The 10,723-nt window shown below is 40.8% G+C and overlaps 1 non-coding gene across 1 annotated transcript; it reads right to left on the reverse strand.

Annotated features, from left to right (window-relative positions):
- Positions 1-2,785: 2,785 nt before the first annotated feature.
- LOC135273032 (U6 spliceosomal RNA) lies at positions 2,786-2,892 on the reverse strand. The gene has a single exon (XR_010340926.1). It is a non-coding gene; the product is annotated as a U6 spliceosomal RNA (small nuclear RNA).
- Between the last annotated feature and the right edge of the window lie 7,831 nt (positions 2,893-10,723).

A 10,723-nucleotide genomic window follows, 5' to 3' on the forward strand; every position in this document is an offset into this window, starting at 1 on the left:
AACACTGTCTGAAAAAAAAAAAAAAAAAAATCTTCCGGGCGCGGTGGCTCACGCCTGTAATCCCAGCACTCTTGGAGGCTAAGGTGGGTGGACCAAGAGGTCAAGAGATCGAGAACATCCTGGTCAACATGGTGAAACCGTGTCTCTACGAAGAATACAAAAAATTAGCTGGGCATGGTGGCGCGTGCCTGTAATTGCAGCTACTCAGGAGGCTGAGGCAGGAGAATGATCTGAACCCAGGAGGCAGAGGTTGCGGTGAGCCGAGATCGTGCCATGGCACTCCAGCCTGCGTACCAAGAGCGAAACTGCGTCTCAAAAAAAAAAAAAAAAAAAAAAAAAAAATCTTCCTGTAGCGGTGGTTCACGCCTGTAACTCCAGCTACTCAGGAGGCTGAGGCAGGAGAATTGCTTGAACCCAGGAGGCGGAGGTTTTGGTGAGACGAGATCGTGCCATTGCACTCCAGCCTGGGTAACAAGAGCGAAACTCCGTCTCAAAAAAAAAAAAAAAAAAAAAAAAAAAAAATCATCCGTGAGCGGTGTCTCTGGCCTGTAATTCCAGCTACTCCGGAGGGTGAGGCAGGAGAATTGCTTGAACCCAGGAGGCAGAGTTTGCGTTGAGGCGAGATCGTGCCATTGCACTCCAGCCTAGGTAACAAGAGCGAAACTCCGTCTCAAAAAAAATAAAAGAAAAAAAATCTTAGTGGCGCGGTGGCTCACGCCTGTAATTCCAGCTACATGGGAGGCTGAGGCAGGAGAATTGCTTGAACCCAGGAGGCGGAGGTTGTGGTGAGACGAGATCGCGCCATTGCACTGCAGCCTGGGTAACAAGAGCGAAACCCCGTCTAAAAAAAAAAAAAAAAAAAAAATCATCCGGGCGCGGTGGCTCACGCCTGTAATTCCGGCTACTCGGGAGGCTGAGGCAGGAGAATTCCTTGAACCCAGGAGGTGGAGATTGCGTTGAGGCGAGATAGTGCCATTGCACTCCAGCCTGGGCAACAAGAGCAAAACTACGTCTAAAAAAAAAAAAAAAAAACTTCCTTCACGGTGGCTCACGCCTATAATTCCAGTTACTCTGGAGGCTGAGGCAAGAGAATTACTTGAACCCAGGAGGCCGAGGTTGCGGTGAGCCGAGATCGCGCCATTGAACTGCAGTCTGGGTAACAAGAGCGAAACAACGTCTCAAAAAAAAAAAAAAAAAAAAAAAAATCATCCGGGCGTGGTCGCTGACGCATGTAATCCCAGCACTGTTTGAGGGTAAGGCGGGTCAATCACGACATCAAGAGATCGAGAACATCCTGGTGAACATGGTGAAAGCCCGTCTCTACTAAGAATACAAAAAATTAGCTGGGTATGGTGGCGCGTGCCTGTAATCCCATCTACTAGGGAGACTGAGGCAGAAAAATTCCCTGAACCCAAGAGGCCGAGGTTGCGGTGAGCCGAGATGGTGCCATTGCACTCCAGGCTGTTTAACAACACCGAAACTGCGTGTTAATATATATATATATATATATATATATATATATATATATATCTTCCTCTCACGGTGGCTCACGCCTGTAATTCCAGCTACTCGGGAGGCTGAGGCAGGGGAATTAACTTGAACCCAGGAGGCAGAGGTTGCGGTGAGCTGAGATCGCGCCATTGCACTGCAGCCTGGGCAACAAGAGCGAAACTGCGTCTCGAAAAAAAAAATTCCTTTCCCGGTGGCTCACGCCTCTAATTCCAACTACACAGGAGGCTGACGCAGGAGAATTGCTTGAACACAGGAGGCAGAGGTTGCTGTGAGCCGAGATCGCGCCATTGCACTGCAGCCTGGGTAACAAGAGTGAAATTCCGTCTCAAACAGTAATAATAATAATCATCATCCGGGCGCGGTGTCTCAAGCCTGTAATACCAGCTACTCCGTAGGCTGGGGCAGGAGAATTGCTTGAACCCAGGAGGCGGACTTTGCGTTGAGGCGAGATCGTGGCATTTTACTCCAGCCTGTGTAACACGAGCGAAACTGCGTCTAAAAAAAAAAAAAAATCTTCCTGGCGCGGTGGCTCACGCCTGTAATTCCAGATACTTCTGAGGCTGAGGCAGGAGAATTGTTTGAACCGAGAAGGCGGAGGTTTCGGTGAGCCGAGATAGCGCCATTGCACTCCAGTCTGGGTAAGAAGAGGGAAACTCCGTCTCAAAAAAAAAAAAAAAAAAAAAAAAAAATCTTTCGGGCGCGGTGGCTGATGCATGTAATCCCAGCACTGTTTGAGGCTAAGGCGGGTCGATCACGACGTCAAGAGATCGAGAACATCCTGGTCAACATGGTGAAAGCCCGTCTCTACTAAAAATACAAAAAATTAGCTGGGTATGGTGGCGCGTGCCTATAATACCAGCTACTCGGGAGGCTGAGGCAGGAGAATTGCCTGAACCCAGGAGGCGGAGGTTGCGGTGAGCCGAGATCGCGCCATTGCACTCCAGCCTGGGTAATAAGAGCAAGGCACCTTCTCAAAAAAAAAAAAAAAATCAGAGAGATCAATGTCTACAATTGTCAAAACGAGGTGCTGGATAAATCCTCCCGACCCACCTTTTTATGAGATACAGTTTCCCTCTTGTCAGCCAGGCTGGAGTGGAATGCTGCGATCTTGGCTCATTGCAACCTCTGCCTCTTTGGTTCAACCGATTCTCCTGCCTCAGCTTCCCAAGTAGCTGGGTTTACAGGTGTCCACCACCGTGTCCAGCTAATTTTCTTTTTTTTTTTTTAACTTTGAATTTAAATTTATTTTTATTTGATTTTTAAAAACAACAAAGAAAATATGGAACGCTTTATGAATTTGCATGTCATCCTTGTGCAGGGGCCATGCAAATCTTCTCTGTATCTTTCCAATCTTAGTGTATGTGCTGCCGAAGAGAGCACATACCCAGGTAATTTTTTAATTTATTTTATTTTATTAATTTATTTATTTTACACAGAATGGGTTTCATTATGTTGTTCAGGCTAGTCTTGAACCTCTGGCCTCATGATCTGCCCACGTCAGCATTCCAAAGTGCCAGGATTACAGGTGTGAGCCACCGTGTCCAACATATATATATATATATATATATATATATATTTAAGACGAGGTTTCACCATGTTGGTCAGGCTGGTCTTGAACTCCCAACCTCTGGTGATCTGCCTGCCTTGACCTCCAAAGAGCTTGGATTACAGGCCTGAGTCACTAGGCCTGGCCAATTTTTGTATTTTTATTAGAGACCAGGTTTCACCACGTTGGCCGGCTGGTCTTGAACCCCTGACCTCAGGTGATCCACCCGCCTGTGCCTCACAAAGTGCTGGGATTAGAGGCAAGAGCCTCCATGCCCAGCCCTGTAAATATTTTAATCTTAAAACCTTCTGAAAAGTTCACATTATGGCCCGGCACAGTGGGTCATGCCTGTAATCCCAACACTTTGGGAGGCAGAGACGGGTGGATCACGAGGTCAGCAGTTCAAGGCCAGCCTGACCAACATGGTGAAAGCCTGTCTGTCCTAAAATACAAAAATTAGCCAGATATGGTGGTGTGTGTCTGTAATCCGAGCTACTCAGGAGGGTGAGGCAAGAGGATCACTTGAACCCGGACGGCAGAGGTTGCAGTGAGCCAAGATCGCGCCACAGCACTCCAGCCTGGGTGACAGAGCAAGAGTCTGTCTCAAAAAAGGAAGATTATTTTTATTTTTTTTTTACAGAAATGAACTTGCTCTGTCCCTCAGGCTGGAGTGCAGTAGTGCAATCGTAGCTTAATGCAGCCTCCCACTTCTAGGTCTTAAGCAATCTTCCCACCTGAGCTTCCTGAGTAGCTAGGACTACAGGTGCACAGCACCACACCCAGCTAAAGTTTCCTTGAGACAGGATCTTGTTCTGTCACCCTGTCTGGTTTCAAACTCCTAGCCTCAAACGATATTCCTTTCTCAGTCTCCCAAAATGCTGGGATTTCGGGGGTGAGCCACTGTGCCCAGTGTATACTTTATTATTTAATTATTTCTTTTTTTATTTACTTTTGAGACAGAATTTTGTTCTTGTTGCCTAGGCTGCAGTACGGTTTCAGGATCTTGGCTCACTGCAAACTCTGCCTCCCCGGTTCAAATGATTCTCTTCCCTCAGCCTCCTGAGGAGCTGAGATTACAGGTCTTCGCCACCATGCTCAACAAACTTTTTTGTATTTTTAGGAGACACAGGTTTCGTCATGTTGGCCAGGCTGCTTTTGAACTGCGGACCTCAGGTGTTCCACTCAAGTCAGTCTCCCAAAGTCCATGTATAATGGGCGTGAGCCCTCACAACCAGGCTTAACTTTATTTATTTTTTAATTTATATATTATTTTTTTTAAAAGACGGGGTTTCACCGTGTTGGTCAGGCTGGTCTTGAACACACAACCTCAGGTGATCCACCCAACTTGGTCTCCAAAGTGCTTGGATTACAAGCATCAGTCACCATGCCCGGCCAACTTTATTTTTAAAAATCAGAGAGATTGGACTGGTTCCGGGGCTCACGCCAGTAATCCTAGCACTTTGGGAGGCCGAAGTGGGTGGATCACCTGAGGTCAATAGTTAAAGATCAGCCTGGCTGTCACGGTGAAACTCCATCTTACTAAAAAAGAGAAAATCTGCCGGGTGCGGTAGCCCACGCCTGTATTCCGAGTACTTTGGGAGGCTGAGGCGGGTGGATCACGAGGTCAAGAGATCGAGACCATCCTGGTCAACATGGTGAAAGCGCGTCTCTACTAAAAATACAAAAAATTTGCTGGGCATGGTGGCGCGTGCCTATAATCCCAGCTACTCAGGAGACTGAGGCAGGAGAATTGCCTGAACCCAGGTGGCGGACGTTGTGGTGAGCCGAGATCATTCCATTGCACTCCAGCCTGGGTGACAAGAGAGAAACTCCGTCTCAAAAAAAAAAAAAAAAAAAAAAAAAAAAATCATCCGGGCTCGGTGTCTCTCGCCTGTAATTCTAGCTACTCGGGGAGGCTGAGGCAGGAGAATTATTTGAACCCAGGAGGCGGAGGTTGCGGTGAGCCGAGATCGCGCCATTGCACTGCAGCCTGGGTAGCAAGAGTGAAATTCCGTCTCAAAAAAAAAAAAAAACGGAAAAAAAAAAAAATCTTCCGGGCGCGGTGACTGACGCCTGTAATCCCAGCACTGTTTGAGGCTAAGGCGGGTTGATCACGACGTCAAGAGATCGGGAACATCCTGGTCAACATGGTGAAAGCCTGTCTCTACTAAAAATACAAAAAAATTAGCTGGGTATGGTGGCGCGTGCCTATAATCCCAGCTACTCAGGAGGATGAGGCAGGAGAATTGCCTGAACCCAGGAGGCGGAGGTTGCGGTGAGCCGAGATCCTGCCGTTGCACTCCAGCCTGGGTAACAAGAGCGAAACTGCGTCTCAAAAAAAAAAAAAATCTTCCAGGCGCGGGTGCTCACGCCTGTAATTCCAGCTACACAGGAGGCTGAGGCAGGAGAATTGCTTGAACCCAGGAGGCGGAAGTTGCGGTTTTTAATGGTGTCATAGCTTACAACTCATTTTAAAATAGAAATTTATTTATAAGGATAATGTTCCCAGTTGTATTGGCCCTTTCTACTTTTAGCCTCTAGAAAGAGGCTGGTTTTAAAAAATCTTCCTGACTATATGATATTTTTAATGTATATAACCCTTTAAAGTTTTAATATATATTCTTTAACATTTTATAATCTTTTCTAAGTTATTTTCTCCTGTATTCATATTCTCTGTATTTTGACCAAGATCAATTTATTTTCCTCTTATTACTAAAATGCTCTGCTGCTTCTACAGGTAAGGTGTTCGTAACAAACTAAAACATAACCTGAGGAAATCCAGAAACACATGTCTACCTTAATATGTTTTCAGCACAGTGGGTGATGTTTGAGTTACTGTACAGTCAAAACCCATATAATAACCCATCTACTTCCTCAAGTCTAAACGGCAGACTACCATCTCTATGAGTACAAAGACCCTGTTTCTTTATAATGCTATCCCTGGCATCTGAAACAATATTTGACACATGATTATCAAATGAAGAAATAAACTTTGTTTCATTTTCAAAGTGTCCACACATTTTATTAAGCAAATACTATATGCTCAGGACCAAAATAGTTGATGCAAGAATATTTTTAAAACAATTTCTACAATTTTAATACAAATAGTTTATCTCAATTGAGAGTTTTTTTAATGGATCTGAAACAATGGCTGAAATAAAAAGGAAAAATGTTGTCATTCATGCTATAAATGCTGAAGGACTTTTGTGTTTAAACTGTGGTTCTTAAACCAGCAACATCAGCATCTCCAGAGGAGGGGTTAGACATGAGGACTTTCAGGACCTATTCCAGGCCCATAAAAACAGAATCTGTATTTCGTAAGACCTTGAAGTTACTTGTATACACATTAATGCTTTAAAAAATTTTTGAAGGTTATAAAATAAAATAAATATTTAATAGGGGTCCAAGAGGGTCAGGATAGAGCTCATACAGAAGATACTCGGTGATGTGACATAACCATATAATTATTAAGAACAATAGAAGTGCTTCTGGACTGTGAGAACATTCTAAACATGAACGGAAACTGTACAAAATTGGTGGTTTTTCTTGCATTTAATTTACATTAAGCTAAACAGTGTTTTTATATTCATGGGAAATAGAAAAATGTGACCCTTATTCCATGCTTTTCATGACGCAACCATGTATTTTAATATCTTTAATATTCCTTTGTCTGAAACGTTTAAATTGATGTGAATGGCAGTTAGACATTAATTTAAGATTTCATCAACTGCATTGTGCAATTTGTTGTGAAATTAATGAAGACCCCACAACGTAAAAGAGATGATGATGACCTTAAGGTTGGCATAGAAAAGTCAGGAACTTCAAGTTTTCTGAAACTTTCCATTGTCCATTAATCTTTCAAGATCATTTTCTAGATGCAAATAGCATTACACTTCTATTTGTTCATTTGTTTCAGAGACTTGAATCACAACAGTTAGAGGAAGGCAGAAGATATAGATCAATTCATAGTAGCTAAGTGTTATTTTTGACCTGTTCTTATTTCTATATTCATATTATCTTTTAACAGATTGAATATTTTTCACAAATGATCTTAAACATATTGTCCATTTAGAAATCTCTGCTCACTTGTTTAAAGACAACACAAGTTGTTAAAAATAATATAACCAGTTATTTGCTAAATAGACTTGCATGCTAGGTTAGCTATATAGTATGATGACTTAGCACTTCATAAAGCCAATGTCAATTTGCATATGCTAATTGTGTACAATGATGAGCAGATAATACAAACTCAAGAATTCAAAATCTGTTTTGTATCTGTCATTGAAATTCGGAAAATTCTTTCTGGAGCATTGTATGCCTTTCCAAACTGCTTTTTTAAAGCTGTACTAAAATGAAAATTTAATTTCAAATTAATATAATATTACAATTTAGTAGTTACTGGAAATGTATATAGAGGGCCTGGATAAATAGGATAGAATATGTAATTTGGGATAAAAAATTTGGGATCATTTTAATGGCAATTATAATAACTTTATCATTACATTAAGTTTATGTATGTTTATAGATTTAAAATAATCTCTAACATAAGATTTTATTGCTAGAAATCACATTGATATAAAGATATTAATCTTAGAAAGATTATATAAGAATATTAATCTTAGAAAAGATGCTATAATTCCTGTGTATGCTTCATACTTGGAAAGAAAATGATTACATAATAAAGACATTTTAAAATAAGGCGTCCCAAAGTTTTAATAATGTTTCAAGTTTTCTTATTTATCATATCAGTTTTTTTTTGCAAAATACAGTTTTAAAGTTTAGCTTTTGCTATTATAAATTAAGATTGCTTTATTTGTTATGGTTTTTCTCTATACAATGAGTTTATAACATATTAATTCTGAGATTTGGGGAATTTTTAAATGAGACACATATTTTAGATTTCTACTCTCAATCTTTGATATTATATAGTTAAAATTACTTCTTTTTTTTTTTTTTTTTTGAGACGGAGTTTCGCTCTTGTTACCCAGGCTGGAGTGCAATGGCGCGATCTCGGCTCACCGCAACCTCCGCCTCCTGGGTTCAGGCAATTCTCCTGCCTCAGCCTCCTGAGTAGCTGGGATTACAGGCACACGCCACCATGCCCAGCTAATTTTTTGTATTTTTAGTAGAGACGGGGTTTCACCATGTTGATCGGGATGGTCTCGATCTCTTGACCTCGTGATCCACCCGCCTCGGCCTCCCAAAGTGCTGGGATTACAGGCGTGAGCCACCGCGCCCGGCCCTAAAATTACTTCTTAATTAACTACTTTACATGATACAGAATTGCATTTAACCTCTGGCACTTTAACTCTCTGCTAAAATATTATATTGACATAGCAGGCATTAACTTTCTAAGCATTCATCAAGTAATTCACATTCCTTTAGTTGATATTAAATTATATTATAATGCGATAATAACAAGTAATATGTTAATAAATAATCATGAATTATAGAAATTAGAAGCTACAACAATAAAGTATATCTTATTTTAATGTAAGCTTTCTTAAAGCTAAACTCAGAATGAAAAACAAGTTGGACACAGCAATATAAATTATCTTGACTTCTTCCCTTTTTTGGAAATTATAAATTTAAAATGTAATGCCTCTACATCCTTGTAAAACTATGCGGGCTCTCCTCTCTACATACTCTAATTAATCAGTTATGCCACAGAACTGAGAGGACGGCTCTAATGTCCCAGAATCTAACAATTAAAAATTAAAAGAAAAACAAACAAACAAAAGAAGCCCCTTTGGGAAGCAAAATGTGGAAGATAAGTGGTAACTTAGAAAAGGAGAGTTACTGATGGAAACACTTTCTGTCCTTCTCTGTTGTTTCATTCCACATTTTCCCATGTAATTCATTGTCTATCTTATTGTCTAATTACAGGTTAAGAAAGCAGGAATGCCAGACAGTGATAGCCAAGTTAGCAGAGAAACATCAGGGCATCTTTGAATCCCAGAGCTACTACAATAAAGATGAGCTTGTCCAAACTTAAGAATTTGTTCTTCTCCATCCTCCACGAGGCTGAAACAAAGCTCTATTCTGTATCATTTATCTTAAATGCTCTTGTTGTCCTATTTCCTAAAGATCAAGAACAGACTCATGCTATGTCATAGGGTTCAGTATTTTCTCAGTGACAACACTGTTGGTGACAAAAGCTTAAAATTGCAAGTAAATATGAGCTGAATGTTGAAAATAGTAAGTCACCAGGGAAATCTTATACACCGTGAAAGGCAAACAAGAAATTTAATGGCACATAACACAAGTGCAATTTAACCCCATACAGAGGAATCTGTTTTTAACTGCCTCTGATAAATAATCCCAGATAGTAATTCATGTGTTCAAAATAGTATAGTATCACTTTACTTATTTATTGAGAGGAAGTTTTGCTCTTGTTGCCCAGGTTGGAGGGCAATGGCATGATCTCAGCTCACTGCAACCTCTGCCTCCCCGGTTCAAGCAAGTCTCCTACCTCAGCCTCCCACCTCAGCCTCCCCAGTGACTGGGAGTACAGACCTGTGCCACCATGCCCTGCTAATTTTTGTATTAATAGTAGAAACAAGGTTTCACTATGGTAGGCAGGCTGGTCTTGAACTCCTGATATCAAGTGATCTGCCTACCTTACTCTCCCAAAGTGCTAGGATTACAGGCATGAGCCACCACGCCCAGCCTACAATAGTATAGTATTGCTTTTAGTATTTGATTGGTGATATTCTAATTGTTTATGGAGGTTTAAGAAGAATTTTTATATACTATCTAATTTGAGTAATGTATTTTTATGAGATAAGTATATTGGACCCTATTTCAACCTCCATGTTATGGAAGAAAAAAAAAAAAAGCAAGTCTCCAAACAAAACATGCTTCTTCAAGAAATAAACCCTTTAAAGCAAGAATGGTGAGAAGCATAGCTGAGACAAAAATAAGTCTCTTGCATTGAATTTCCATGTTATTTATACTATATCACATTGTATTGACACATGGTAAACCTATATCTGTGCAGAAATTTTCATAGGTATTGAACAAACATTAAGCTTTACACTTTAAATTTGATATATTTTGGAATTCAGTGATTGATTATTGTTTCATTCATAAAATATGCATTTGGATTATACTATGTACTCAGATAGTGTATGTCTTAATCTGTTGGGCTGCTGTAACAAAACACCATAAATGGGGAAGCTTATAAACAACAGAAATGTATTTCCCAAAATTCTGGAGGCTGGAAATTCCAAGATCAAAGTCCTGACATATTCAGTGTCTGGTGCAGGCCCATTTCCTGGTTTAGATGTTCCTTTTCAGTATCTTCTCACATGATGACAGAGACAAAGCAGCTCTCTGGGACTTCCTTAATAAGGGCACTAATCCCATTCATGAGGGTTCTGCCTCATGATCTAATCACCTTTCAAAAGCCCTGCCTCCTATTGTCATCACACTGATGATCAAGTTTCAACATATGAACCTGATGAAGACAAACACATTCAGGTCATAGCAGGGAGGTAGGAAGAATAATGACCCCCAACAGAAGATGTCCTCATTGAATCCCAGAATCTTTGTAATGGCAGTTACATGGCAAAGGAGAATTAAATTTACCAGATAAAATTAGGACTGCTAATTAACTGACCTTCAGATGGAGAGATTATTCTGGATTATTTAGATTGGTCAAAT

The sequence above is a fragment of the Aotus nancymaae genome, unplaced genomic scaffold (genome assembly GCF_030222135.1).
Source record: "Aotus nancymaae isolate 86718 unplaced genomic scaffold, 86718_ANA_hifiasm-v0.15.2.pri h1tg000200l, whole genome shotgun sequence".
Lineage (NCBI taxonomy): Eukaryota > Metazoa > Chordata > Mammalia > Primates > Aotidae > Aotus > Aotus nancymaae.